Source organism: Pseudonaja textilis, chromosome 4 (assembly GCF_049901715.1).
Source record: "Pseudonaja textilis isolate UNSWEBS1 chromosome 4, rPseTex1.2, whole genome shotgun sequence".
In the NCBI taxonomy this organism is placed as follows: domain Eukaryota; kingdom Metazoa; phylum Chordata; class Lepidosauria; order Squamata; family Elapidae; genus Pseudonaja; species Pseudonaja textilis.
In genome coordinates, this window is record NC_141993.1 from 63,877,238 (window position 1) to 63,888,372 (window position 11,135).

The 11,135-nt window shown below is 37.4% G+C and overlaps 1 long non-coding RNA gene across 1 annotated transcript; it reads left to right on the top strand.

The window, feature by feature from the left end:
- Positions 1-4: 4 nt before the first annotated feature.
- On the top strand, positions 5-3,226 carry LOC148125864 (uncharacterized). Its single transcript, XR_015743576.1, has 2 exons — positions 5-133; positions 3,085-3,226. It is a non-coding gene; the product is annotated as an uncharacterized LOC148125864 (long non-coding RNA).
- Positions 3,227-11,135: the final 7,909 nt, after the last annotated feature.

Genomic DNA, 11,135 nt, shown 5'->3' on the forward strand with positions numbered 1-11,135 from the left:
CGGCAGAGGGCGCTGCTGGGACCTTGGCGCTGGGAGCCCACGGAACGGGAAGAGGGGCGCAGCTGGCCGGGCAAGGACGGGGGAGGCGGACGCCCGGGCCGAGGAGAAGGAGAGAGCCAGAAATGGCAAGCGGGTGCGCGCTCTGGAGCCTGCGGAAAACGGGGCAGGTCGGACGGAGAGGTCGTAGCCGAAGGGCGGGAGCAGCATTTTCACACAGACGCTGATTTGGTGACCGTAGGCCTCCTTATTGGGATCTTAGCCGATCTCGCAAATTAAATCACCTAACCTGGCCTGAGCTTTTGGGATGGACACCGGGGAAAATGAATGAGTTATCATACCATCAAACATTTTGCATGACCGGTGGTCGAAAAAAATAATAATAATCATGCTAAAAATGAAATTGCCAGACCACATTGGCAGTTCTTGAAACAGTAAGGTATCAGTAATTAATACCTTTTTAGAATTGACAACATACTGAAAAAATAAAAAGGAGGGAGAAAAGAGGGAGAAGGATAAAACCAGTAATACATAACCCATTCATTTTTAAAAAGTCAGTATTAAACCTTGATCTCACAATATGGTATTGCATTGATAAAGAACAGAGAGTCACATTGTTTGGAGTAAATTTATTTATTAAATTTATATGCTTCCCATCTCACTGTCTAGGGCAACACTAGGTGATTATGCAGCATGGTAATCGGTGATGGGATTCAATTTTTTTACTACTGGCTCTGGGTGTGGCTTGGTGGGCGTGGCAGGGGAAGGATACTGTAAAATCTCCAGTCAGAGGTGGTCTTTGCCAGTTCTCTAGAACTGGTCAGAACCTGCTGAATACCACCTCTGATGGGAATACTGTCCCTATTGCTGTGCCTATACTTAGAGAATATCCATAGCGCAATGTATGATGACAAAAATCTAAAATGTTGGGATATAATAACATATTTCTGGATATTACAAAATCCAGTAATAGTGAGAAAAAATATTATTTTCATAAATCATGCCCATCATTCTGTATTTCTAGTATATTAAATTAATCCTCAGATATTTTTAAACATTCTATGAAATGTCCAATGATGGGAAAACTTCTCTTGAATCAATCTCCTTATGAGATCATTACAACTTTTCATTTTTTGTTTGTTTTTACTGGATTTTCCAAGTCTTTATTCCAAACTTCTTCTAAATAATTAAGTTACACATTAATTAATAGAGGAGAATATAATAGGTATATAATGTAATAGGTAGCTCAGAGTTCAACTGTGAAATCCTTGATGTTCTCTGAGCTTGGTCGTTTGCTTACAGACATTTTATTATGTAATTAGGTAACATCAGTGCACAACATACATTAACTGTATATTCAATTGTCTACTTAAAATAGTATAAATTTTAACTCATACAAAATGTGTTTCAGTGCAGAAATAATTCAAGAACTTTAGATGTCCTGATGTGTCTGAGTTAATATGTGAAATCAGATGAACTTTTAACTGAATATGGATTCCTCAGTTTTAAGCATCCCAGATTCTTCATAAACTATTATTCAATCAGTTTTAGAAACTGGAATTAAGCAACTTTCATGGTGTCAAAGGGGTGATATAGTAACTATCTTAACTGTATCCATGCTGTTTTGGAGTATGGTTACAGTACTTGAATCACACGAAGAAATTGAATTTTAAAGTATTGTGCCCATTTGCAAAGTAAATTAATATGCCTATTTGTGACTATTATAATGACATAAGTTAAAACTCCACTAATGTAATGATGACAGTGATTTAGATAAAGAAAATATACGACTTTACTCCAGGGGTGGGATTCTACCAGTTCGCACCTATTTGCTAGAACCGGTTGTTAACATTCTAAGCAGTTCGGAGAACTGGTTGTTAGAAGAAATTACTGGCCTAATCCTGTAAGGAAGGCAGGAAGGAAACATTCTGGTGTTGCTTACAGAAACTGCCTCTCCGTTAACCCTTATTACATTCTTGGTGGGACTAGCCTTCCTGTCTCAGGAACATCTCTGGAGTTTTTTTCCCCTCCTTTGCTGGTACTTTGCTTGTGTGGAGTGACCATTCAAAGTTACAATGGCACTGAAAAAAGTGACATGACCATTTTTCACACTTACGACTGTTGCAGCATCCCCACAGTCATGAGAGGCCAGGCGAGGAGATGCATGCCTCGATGTGAGCGATATTGAGTTGGCCACACCCAGCCAATAACATGACCACCAAGCCATGTCCACCCAGTCAAATGACCACCAAGCCACGCCCACCACCTAAGTCATGCCCACAGAACCAGTTGTTAAAAATTTGAATCCCACCCCTGCTTTACTCTTCCCATAAAAACTTTCTTAATAATTATCAATATATTTGAAATACACTGGAATTTCTCAAATTACATTTATTACTCTGGAAATATTATTCATTTTGCAATGATTATCATTCTCTATGAGAACTCCAGAAACACATTTCTGGATTTTCCCTTATTTCTCATAGCAGTAAAATATGTATAGTAAATAATTTATAATGGTTTGCCAATCTTTGCTTAACAAATAATATAACTTCTTCTAAGGAAATGTATTTTCCCAATGTAGATTCTTATCAAACCAAAAAAGTTCTTTTCATTGATTATTATCTATAATACAAAAGAGAATACCTTAAATAGATGAGAGAGAGAAAATAATCTTGCTTGGCAGATAGAATATTCTGAAAAATGGCTTCCTGGGTGGAATTCTGAGAAAAAGTATTCATTACTGAAATATTTTGCTTTGGATGTGTTGCTGTTAATTTGTCATCGGTTGCCAACAAAAAAATTGAACAATCTTTATGCTTTTCTTTATGCAGCCCAGCTACATTGGGAGATGCCATCTCTCTCAGCTTGTCACACATTTGGCGTACATGAAGCATTTTGATTGTTAGATGAGATATATTCTCATTTCATATGCAAAAGCTTCAACAGGTCACCTTTTGTGATGCAAAATTGGATATTTTGATTCTAGCAATATGCACATCTTTCAAAATAGTATGTTAGAATACTTGGGAGTGCATCTGAGTTACCTATTCAGCTTGTTAAAGCAGTCATGTCTTTTTTTTTCAGAATTGTGTGCTGCTTTGGAAGCTACCCTGGGCCATTTCCACCTGGATGTGCATACTCAACCACTTCATTCCATTAGCTATCTACTGCTGACAACTAATATGTCTATTGGCAGGAATCAGTGTATTAAACTAGCATGAAACTACATGTCATTTCACTTGCGAAAATAGACTGAGTAATGGATGGGTAGGCAGCAGAAGACTTGTTCATTGCCCCACCCTCTGATCTGCCATTTATTTTGTGTTTTGGAAAGATGTAAGCATATTTCTGCAGAAGAGATCCAGTCCTGGGTTGCTGTTTTTTTATTTACATTAAATGACAAAATGAGGGTGGGGCAGGGAATACCTACTTGAAACAATCTTAGTGAAATGGGGAAAGGTGGGAAAAGAGAGCTTTTCTTGAAATCAATTTCAAGGTATCACTGGCATTTATTTATGAAGGGGGGATCTATAAGTAGCAGTACAGCATGTGTCCTATATATGGGAAGCAGTAGATTCAGTCATTTAGATTTTGGTGACATATATTCCCCCTAAGACAGAACTGAGCAAATGACCAAAGTCCCCAAATGATCATATAGTTCATGTCACATTTTCATTGTTTTTAATCTGTTTTTAATACTGCTGGACAATTGTCACTCAACTGCAAATTTTGAGCTAGATTCTGGAGAGGATGGTAAGATCTATTTCACACCAGTTTATAGCTTCATGTAGGTAGACATTTAGAACTTGTGATACCTGCAAAGCTCAAGAATCATGGGTCTAGAACAGGGATGTCAAACTGACAGCCCACGGTTTGCATCAGAGTTTAGCATCAAAGCAGCCTTGAATGTCTTGACTTCTCAGGAGGGAGACATAGAAAATTCTAACATGTTGAGTCTCCTGGTTTTTAAGTCACCGATCGTGTGGTCTAAAGGCGACAAATTAAAGGCAGTGGGGTTTTTTCCCCTCTGCAATCCTACCAACAAAAAATGGCAGCTGGAGGTTTTTAATTTAGTCTAGACCACAGGTGTCAAACTTGCCGCCTCACTGAATCTACTGTTGCTGTCACATGACTTTTGTGACTTTTTTTCCCTTCACAAAGGCTGGGGGTAGGCGTTGCCTACATATGACGCACCCGGCCCACGGGCCGCCAGTTTGACACCCCTGGCCTAGGCCCATGATTCTTGAGCTTTGAAGTTCTAAATGTCTACCTACATGAAGCCACTGGAGGCAGTCATCAAGAAATCTGGAGTTCATCAGTGTTTCCATCAGTAACATTCAGCTCTAATTTTTTTCATGTGAATCAGGAAAGGAAAATTGTGGGGAGGTGAGAAAGGAATGCAAATGAGAATAGACCTAATCAAGAAGAGAAAGAGAACAAATTAGTTGATATTTGTATAATGCATTGTCATTCAACCCAGATGATAAAAAGCCTCAGAAGAAGTATTTCAAATCACTCACAATGACCCTAACTAATTCACTATATGGAGGGGTAGGTAATTCTTTTGACAGTTTCTAAAATTTATCCCAATCTACCAGTGAAAATACCTTACTGAAATTTGTATAGTTCTTGCATTCTTGACCATGCCTAGCTGCATAAAGCTTGATATCAGTCTTAGAAATTCCTTACCCTTTTATAAGAGACAATAATTGTTTTTGTGTTTTGGTTCTATGCCATGACCATAGATCCACAACAAAGTCATTTGACAGCAATAAAAGTTCCCGAAGCTGTTTTCCAGAACAAACATGTAGCTTAGCCAGTTTTCTTGATTCTCATCTGTCAATAGAGGCACAACTAGTCTAAATAGCAAAAAGGTTCCATGCAAAGATTGGCTCTCGCACCAACTAACATCCTACACAATTTAGCCCGACTGATTTGTGATGTAATCATTGCTTGATTTGATTACTGCAGTACATTTACTTGAGGCTAGAGATGACCTAGAAGCTGCAACTCGTACAGAATGCTTTAGTTGCATTATCCGTGATAGTGGAGTGACTAAATAGAACCATAAAACATCAATCCTGAAAACACCACACTGGTTGCCGATAGGTCTAAGTTCAGGTGTTCTATTAATCTGTAAGGTACCTTGCAGTCTAAATATTCATCTCATTTAGTTTGTCGTCCCATTAGCAAGTTTGACTCATGGTACAGTAGCTTAAAGTAGGACTTTATTATATTATATAGAATATTATATTCTTAAGAAACTGTAGATTTTACTTAAGATTCCCCCCTCCTTTTCTGAAAGAGGGTTCTCTGAGAAGAAGGTAATATAGAAGTCAAATAATGTTCCTGATATTATAAATTTAGTTTTTTACTATTGAGAGACAGAAAAGACTTAAATTAGGCTTAGCATAGTTTTCAAATCAATACATTTTTTCAAACACTTTTAAAATCCAGGGGAGAAAATGGAAAATTCTGGCTCAGTCAATTAAAGCTATTCCATAGTCCACTTTAATCATCATCCAATCCAGTGTGGCCATTGGTTCACCCTAAAATGTAATCTGTTGCACCAGCCACCAAGAATGCCTAGATGTATACACATACACACACCAGTTCATATGTTTTATTTGATGGCAAACTGAAAATATTCTGACAATATGGGGAAAGCAATTAATTTTCCCTTCCCCAACTGGCTGCATCTTTTTTCTGCTTTTATCTGCTGAACTTTAATATTACATAAAGTGCCACACTTGCTCCCTCTGGTGGTGATTGTTTCCTAAATTTACACTTGTGCTTGGTGCTTTGCATCACAGCTTCTGTGCAATATCCATGTTGGTGTGATATTCAAGGAATTCTAATGGGAAACACCTGGTGGGCAATTAAAGTGAGGGCTGCTATATTAGATAATGTATTTCCTTTGACCCCAAGTGTTCCTCCATAGCGTTTTTTATAATCTCTCTGTTCAGTGCTGAGTCCTTTTAAATGTAGAATGAACTAAATGAAACCAATCTGATAATGTCCAACCAGCAGTAAATGAAGGTATTAACATGAGTAGAGCTTATTACTGTTTTTTGCAATAGGTTGCCACTTTTGATTTACAGAAGTGATTCTCGTGGCTTTTAGAACTTGCTTCCATCAGCAATCAACTGATTAAAGAAGTAAAGAGAGACTTGGCAAAGTCTTTGGCAGAAAAGAAAATTGAATTCAGCTCAGCTCTCTAGAGCATTGTTTCTTAGTCTTGGCAACTTTTAAGATGTGTGTGCTTCAGCTCCCAGAATTCCACACATTTTGAAGTTGCTGAGGTTGTGAAATGCTACTCCAGAAGGATATCAGTTCTTTGTCTTTTCTAGAATCTAATATACTTGTTTCAGTTCTAAAGAAGGAAGAAAGTTCAAATCCATGTAGACAGTAGAATTTTGGGCTGACTGGTAACACTTTGCATGAGGGCCTGCCCATTGGCTAAAAGCTACTGTAAGCCAGCTCCAAATCCCATTATCCTAGATATGGTTAGTAAGGGGACATGTTTTTTTGTGGGTCTGTTAATTACAGTAGATTGAATGACTGAAAGTATTGTAGCCTTATTTCAAAGGATTTTCACGTACTAGAAGCAAAAAGATTCGAAAAACAATCATTATGCTTGTAATAAATTATAATAAATATATAATATATAAATATTTTTAAAATTCTTCTAATTTCTTCACATGTACACATCGTACATTGCTTATTTCAATAAATTTGTTAGGACACTGCAGTTAGACTTCTTTAGCTTAAATGTGGATTTTAAATAGAAGAAAATTGGATAGGTAATGAACCAGAATAGACTGTTATCTCCAAATAGTTATAACTATAGCTATAAATAACTCTAAATTATAAATAGTACCATTTGCAAATCACTTCAATATTAATTCTTTTCAGAAGTATATATCATATAGACATTTATAATGCAAATAGAACAATTTATAGTGCAAATAGAACAATTATCTTTGGTATGGAAAGTGCTTACTTTCAGTTAAGACCACTATTAGGCCATGTATGTTAACTGTTTGGTCAATTGCATCTAAAATATTTAAAATCTCATTTGCGTCCAGCTCATTATTTGAGCAGAATGTGCTGAGGTAAAATGTTTACGAATCTATGAAAACAGCAGCAAAAAAATCCTTCAAACTGTTCCCTAAGGAAAAGAGTCACATATACATGTATTGAATGTATATATATATTTTTGATCAACCATTGAGAGCTTTGCATAATAAAAACATAAACCCTCTGCTTCAAATTAGGTACAATTGTTTCACTAGCTAACGTCTAAACTTTGATGCCTTGAACACTGCTGGGTCACTTATGACCTTGTCAGCTGGGTAGAACCACAGGAGTAGAAAGGAATGCATAGGGAAGGGTGGGAGGGGCAGAATTCTTCCCCCATCCTGGGCTCATAGGAAGATGACTCCAGCCAGCAGAAAGCTTGTCTAGTTGGGTTTTTGCACTAAAGAGCTTTCTTTGGCTCTGGCAGAATGCACCTTCTGACTCTGAAGGAAATTGATATTACAGGAGGGTTGCAATTATTTTGCAGTTTTAAGCATCTGGGAGAAAATTATTTTTTCCCACCATCTTCTTATGGTGGCTCCAGTCCACAAATGCATGCTGACTTGGCTGCCTAATCATCCTAAACTAGGAGTAGAAAATGAGAAGCATCTAAAATAGTATTTTTCAAACTTGGCAACTGTAAGATGTGTGGGCTTCAACTCCCAGAATTTCCCCAGCCAATATATGCAGTACTTTTTCTTTTATCAGTAAAGAGAGAAAAAAAACACACCTTAAAATAAAAAAGACTAAAAACGCATCCATTTTGGTGTCATAGCACCCTCTAGTGAGAAAGAATTAAAAAATAGCGCAGAGGGGTTCAAGAGGAATTTCTATTACCTGAAATACAACAAAAATAAAGTTGTATTTTAAAATAATTAAATAAAAAGATTACTATTTCACTGACAATAAAATATTTAAGAAAAAATAAATTTAAAAAGTGTGCAGATCTTGGTGTGCTATGCAACCCTTGTACAGCATTCAAGCTGAAATAAGGTACAGATCCCTGCCTAAATCATAATGTGGTTTGATTAGTTTTGGATTATGTTCTATTTATGTTCTATTGTGAGACCGGCCAATTGCAAATTGATCCACAGTTAAGTGAGCCCTGTTTTAACATGTACAAATTAGATTGTTCCATACCTAATTTAAAAAGTCAAGTGCATACTTAATGTGATAGTGTTTAACTTTTTTTTTTTCAAAGTAAAGTCTCCATGAACCTGACTCTTGTTGATTTATGTCACTTTCTGATAATACATTCCAGACTGATTTCTTATTGACAAGTCTAGCCTGCTGCCCTTGTACTTCCTATATATACCCAACCAGGTTCTCAACTACTCTCCCCAGCCAGACAGGGTATACATCAGACGTGGTATTCAGCAGATTCTGAACAGTTCTGGAGAGCCAGCAGTGGAAATTTTGAGTAGTTTGGAGAACCAGCAAATACCACCTCTGACTGGCCATCTATTCTCTGCCTCCCGAGTCCCAGCTGATTGGCTGGGTCTTCTTTTGTTGCCCTGCACAGGAGAACGGAGTTGGAAAGCAGGTTAGTGGGGTGGGGAGGCAATGTGATTTTGCAGTAACCTTCCCCCGGGGTTGGGAAGGGAATGGGGATTTTGCAGTAATCTTCACCTGGAGTGGGGTGGGAATGGAGATTTTACAGTATCCTTCCCCTGCCACACCCACCAAGCCATGCCCACAGAACTGGTAGTAAAAAAAATTGAATCCCACCACTGGTAAACGTGGGTTCCTGGCCAACTGAGTCTTAAGCAAGTAGCTTCAATGAAATAAAGCAATAGTATAATATTATAAAGGTTATATAATCTATGTGTTGGCTTTTTTCTCATATTAAATGTATTATATTTTTAGGTAGGAGGCATTAAGCAGGAACATCTACTAAGATGTTAATTTCTAAAACTATGACTTTATTTATATGTGGATGGATTCTGACCTGTCTATAAAACCAGGAAAAAGGTCTTGGGGTCATGGCGGGTAACTCAATGAGAATGTTGGGTCAGCATGCAACAAATCTGAAAAGAGTAAATCTCATACCAGAGATAATTAAGAAAGGGATTGAAAATAAAAGTGCCAACATTGTTTGAATACTGTTTATAATTCTGGTTGCTACACTTAAAAAAAAAACATAACACAGCTACAAAAAAAAAGGTAGATGTGGGCAAATAAGATGATCTCAGGATCAAATATATTATTTCTGAGAAAAGGCTTTGAAGTTTGGGACTCTTTAGATTTAAAAAAAAAAAAGAGTGAGAGGAGATATGATTGGAATTTATAAAATCATACTTGGCATGCAGAAAGTGAACAAATATTTTCTTTCCCCTTTCTACTTTGTGAAAACATCAGGTTTATCCAATGAAACTGTTTAGATGGACATGTACAAGAAAGAAAAGAAGGCACTTCTTCACTCAGCCTATAATTAATCCATGGGATTTAGAAACCTGAAAACATGGTGATAGTCATTAACATGGACAGTTTTAAAAAGCAGTTGGATTTTTAAAAAGAAAGGTTAAATTCATGGAGGACAGGTATATCAAAGACTATGAATCTTGCAAACTGTTATTTCCAGATTGAGGACATTATGCCTCCAGATATCAATTTGAGGAGAACAAGGACAGGAGTGAGATTTAATGTCTTTTTTTCATGTTTACAGGTATCTCAAAGGCACTCAGTTGGTCCCTTGCAAAACAAAATGTTAATCTATGATGGGCCTTGGCCTGATCTGGATTCCTTTTTCTTTCTTTTTCTTTTACTATTTCCTTCATCATTTCTTCCTTTAGCATTTACCAATGATTTCCTTTAGCATTAACAAAATAGCATTTTGTTCACTATTTCCAAACATGTTAAAAGTATTCTGATAAACAGAACTGTTAGCATGTCTTTTATCTGGTGCATTGCCAGTACATTCCAACCCAAAAATCCACCCGATTTTTTAATTGGGTCACAATTCCCTTTCCACACTGTCCCTTTCAGCGCATGCACAGTCTGCGTAATTTTTTATCTACGCATGCGCAGTCAGTCATGCTTCCGGTCACGACCAAATCAGGTTGCGACTGTAGTCCTGGAATGGATTACGGTCGCGACCCGAGGTTCCACTGTATAAGATTTGTTCTACACAATTTATCTAATGTTTTAATGAAAAAAATATAGATTATAACACTAAGCAACTTCCTTAGTGTGCAATATATCAAACAAAAAAAAAAGATCTATGGTGTGGCTAAAAGAGAACATCACAAAACCCTGAAATGAAAACAAAGATATTCTTTTTAATGAAGCAGTTCTTGACTAGCAGACTGTCCTCTGAAATAAATAGTAGTATCAAATGCCACGGACAGATCTAACAGATCCATGAGGGGCAGACTGCCTTCATCCACGTCTTGGCATCCAGGTCTTGGCATAAGTCAGAGATGGCAAATCGGTGAGCTCAGCATGTCAAAAATTAGGAAAATGCCTAACTTGATTCTGATGGGGTGTCACACGCAAGCAAACAAGAAACAATTCTTTACATATTCATTTATTTTTTAAAAAATACAGTCCAATCGTAAGCATGGCCCCCAAGATATTCCATGTACCACTTACCAATCAGGTGGCATTCTCTTTCTGTTAGAGAGCCTATAATAGCCTGCAGCCTATTTGACGCTGGCCTTTTCAACAAGGGGCCTTTTCAACAAGGGGCAATTCAGTCTCTTTCAAGGCTGGTAGTAACTCCTTCCTGCAAGGAGGCGCTTCCAATCTCCCAGAACCAAATGATTATCTTTTCTCCTGCTCCACACAATAGCCAGGAAGGCCAGGTTCCAAAGAACAAGTGCCAGGAAACAACCTAACCAATATTCCTTCTATTTCTTCAGAGTTCCCAGGCTGAAAGGAATTCCAGATATGGTAATAGTGCAAGACAGTGCGCTAATCACTATAAAGACAGCCCACATGGGCTCAAAACTATGTTAAGTCTGAGCAATTTTATCAGCAAAGTACTTTAGAAAATGGTCACAATGATCTAGGGGGAGATCTGTATATCTCCCTATTAGGAAGTTGGTTGTCGTAAA